We start from the raw sequence: 4,333 nt of genomic DNA, 5'->3' as shown, positions 1-4,333 counted from the left end.
GAGATATTCATACATGATAATATCATGATAATATAATAATTTAAAATCTCATTTGATATTATAAACATTGGGTTAACAACATTTAACAAGATCGTTAACCTAAAGGTTTCAAAACAACACTTACATGTAACGACTAACGATGACTTAACGACTCAGTTAAAATGTATATACATGTAGTGTTTTAATATGTATTTATACACTTTTGAAAGACTTCAATACACTTATCAAAATACTTCTACTTAACAAAAATGCTTACAATTACATCCTCGTTCAGTTTCATCAACAATTCTACTCGTATGCACCCGTATTCGTACTCGTACAATACACAGCTTTTAGATGTATGTACTATTGGTATATACACTCCAATGATCAGCTCTTAGCAGCCCATGTGAGTCACCTAACACATGTGGGAACCATCATTTGGCAACTAGCATGAAATATCTCATAAAATTACAAAAATATGAGTAATCATTCATGACTTATTTACATGAAAACAAAATTACATATCCTTTATATCTAATCCATACACCAACGACCAAAAACACCTACAAACACTTTCATACTTCAATTTTCTTCATCTAATTGATCTCTCTCAAGTTCTATCTTCAAGTTCTAAGTGTTCTTCATAAATTCCAAAAGTTCTAGTTTCATAAAATCAAGAATACTTTCAAGTTTGCTAGCTCACTTCCAATCTTGTAAGGTGATCATCCAACCTCAAGAAATCTTTGTTTCTTACAGTAGGTTATCATTCTAATACAAGGTAATAATCATATTCAAACTTTGGTTCAATTTCTCTAACTATAACAATCTTATTTCAAGTGATGATCTTACTTGAACTTATTTTCGTGTCATGATTCTGCTTCAAGAACTTCGAGCCATCCAAGGATCCATTGAAGCTAGATCCATTTTTCTATTTTCCAGTAGGTTTATCCAAGGAAATTAAGGTAGTAATGATGTTCATAACATCATTCGATTCATACATATAAAGCTATCTTATTCGAAGGTTTAAACTTGTAATCACTAGAACATAGTTTTGTTAATTCTAAACTTGTTCGCAAACAAAAGTTAATCCTTCTAACTTGACTTTTAAAATCAACTAAACACATGTTCTATATCTATATGATATGCTAACTTAATGACTTAAAACCTGGAAACACGAAAAACACCGTAAAACCGGATTTACGCCGTCGTAGTAACACCGCGGGCTGTTTTGGGTTAGTTAATTAAAAACTATGATAAACTTTGATTTAAAAGTTGTTATTCTGAGAAAATGATTTTTATTATGACCATGAAACTATATCCAAAAATTATGGTTAAACTCAAAGTGGAAGTATGTTTTCTAAAATGGTCATCTAGACGTCGTTCTTTCGACTGAAATGACTACCTTTACAAAAATGACTTGTAACTTATTTTTCCGACTATAAACCTATACTTTTTCTGTTTAGATTCATAAAATAGAGTTCAATATGAAACCATAGCAATTTGATTCACTCAAAACGGATTTAAAATGAAGAAGTTATGGGTAAAACAAGATTGGATAATTTTTCTCATTTTAGCTACGTGAAAATTGGTAACAAATCTATTCCAACCATAACTTAATCAACTTGTATTGTATATTATGTAATCTTGAGATACCATAGACACGTATACAATGTTTCGACCTATCATGTCGACACATCTATATATATTTCGGAACAACCATAGACACTCTATATGTGAATGTTGGAGTTAGCTATACAGGGTTGAGGTTGATTCCAAAATATATATAGTTTGAGTTGTGATCAATACTGAGATACGTATACACTGGGTCGTGGATTGATTCAAGATAATATTTATCGATTTATTTCTGTACATCTAACTGTGGACAACTAGTTATAGGTTACTAACGAGGACAGCTGACTTAATAAACTTAAAACATCAAAATATATTAAAAGTGTTGTAAATATATTTTGAACATACTTTAATATATATGTATATATTGTTATAGGTTCGTGAATCAACAGTGGCCAAGTCTTACTTCCCGACGAAGTAAAAATCTGTGAAAGTGAGTTATAGTCCCACTTTTAAAATCTAATATTTTTGGGATGAGAATACATGCAGGTTTTATAAATGATTTACAAAATAGACACAAGTACGTGAAACTACATTCTATGGTTGAATTATCGAAATCGAATATGCCCCTTTTTATTAAGTCTGGTAATCTAAGAATTAGGGAACAGACACCCTAATTGACGCGAATCCTAAAGATAGATCTATTGGGCCTAACAAACCCCATCCAAAGTACCGGATGCTTTAGTACTTCGAAATTTATATCATATCCGAAGGGTGTCCCGGAATGATGGGGATATTCTTATATATGCATCTTGTTATTGTCGGTTACCAGATGTTCACCATATGAATGATTTTTATCTCTATGTATGGGATGTGTATTGAAATATGAAATCTTGTGGTCTATTGTTACGATTTGATATATATAGGTTAAACCTATAAATCACCAACATTTTTGTTGACGTTTAAAGCATGTTTATTCTCAGGTGAATATTAAGAGCTTCCGCTGTTGCATACTAAAATAAGGACAAGATTTGGAGTCCATGTTTGTATGATATTGTGTAAAAACTGCATTCAAGAAACTGATTTCGATGTAACATATTTGTATTGTAAACCATTATGTAATGGTCGTGTGTAAACAGGATATTTTAGATTATCATTATTTGATAATCTACGTAAAGCTTTTTAAACCTTTATTTATGAAATAAAGGTTATGGTTTGTTTTAAAAATGAATGCAGTCTTTGAAAAACGTCTCATATAGAGGTCAAAACCTCGCAACGAAATCAATTAATATGGAACGTTTTTAATCAATAAGAACGGGACATTTCAGTTGGTATCCGAGCGTTGGTCTTAGAGAACCAGAAAATTTGCATTAGTGTGTCTTATCGAGTTTGTTAGGATGCATTAGTGAGTCTGGACTTCGACCGTGTTTTCTTTAAAAATGATTGCTTAACATTTTTGTTGGAAACTATATATTTTTAACATATGAATATTATGTGATATATTAATCTCTTAATGTGTTTGATATTATGTGATAGATGTCTACCTCTAGAACAAGTCCCATTGACTCACCTAATAATAATGAAGAGTCAAATGTAAATTGGAATGATTTGTGGACTGATTCACAAGTTCCCGAAGAGGAACCGGAAGAAGAGTCGGAACCGGAAGAAGAATCGGAACCGGATGAAGAAATAGAACCGGTGGGGGAAATAATAAAACGGTTAAGTAAAAGAAAATCCTCAACCAACCGACCAAAGTTAATTATGGTCAATGGTGTTTCCGCCAAGGAAGCAAAATATTGGGAGGATTACCAATTCTCCGATGAATCGGATTCCGACGAGAATTCCGATGATGTTATAGAAATTACCCCAACTGAATTTAAAAAGGCAAAAGAAAATAATAAGGGAAAGGGCATAAAAATAGAGAAATCTAATTCCAACCCCGATGAACTTTATATGTATCGTCAACCCCCGAAGTCCTTAAGTTGTAACAATGACCCGGGAACCTCTAAACCACCAGGTTTTTCTAAACCAATGTGGACAACGACGGCTCGTATTAGGGGAACATCATATATCCCTAGAAACTTGGCAAAACGAACCAAAACCGAAGAAGAAGAAACGAGCGAGTCGGAATAAGATAGTTGTATTCGTGTGGTGTAATATATGTAATATAGTGTTCTTATGCTTTATGATATATGTAAAAATTGCTTGTATTAATAAGTATTTTTTTTATGAATCTAACTCTTGTCTATTTTACAGTTTAAAAACACAAAATGGATAGACAACCCAATATTTTAAGAGACCTACCCGGAGACATGATTGATGAAATCTTGTCTAGAGTCGGCCAGAATTCTTCGGCACAACTATTTAAGGCGAGATCAGTTTGTAAGACATTCGAAGAACGTTCCAAGAATGTCTTGGTTTATAAGAGACTTTCGTTTGAAAGATGGGGGATATCACATTGGGAAACCCATAAGTTGCGATGTGTTTACTTTGACGCATATATTGCGGGGAACCCAAATGCTATTTTACGCAACGGGATAAGAAATTATTTTGACTCAATATATCCGAATATTGGACTTCGTGATTTAGAAAAAGCGGCTAACATGCAACATAAAGAAGCATGTTATGCTTACGGATTAGTAATGTTCGCTTCTCACCAAAGTGAGAACAAGAACATCGGGCTACAACTATTAAACAAAACGTTTCCACAAGTGACGGAGTCGGTAATTGGGGTAAGAAATGAGGTTTTTAGATTATTACGGGACTGTTGGACATTACGTAA

The sequence above is a fragment of the Rutidosis leptorrhynchoides genome, chromosome 4, assembly GCF_046630445.1.
Source record: "Rutidosis leptorrhynchoides isolate AG116_Rl617_1_P2 chromosome 4, CSIRO_AGI_Rlap_v1, whole genome shotgun sequence".
In the NCBI taxonomy this organism is placed as follows: Eukaryota; Viridiplantae; Streptophyta; class Magnoliopsida; order Asterales; family Asteraceae; genus Rutidosis; species Rutidosis leptorrhynchoides.
Note: the sequence above shows the minus strand (reverse complement) of the source record.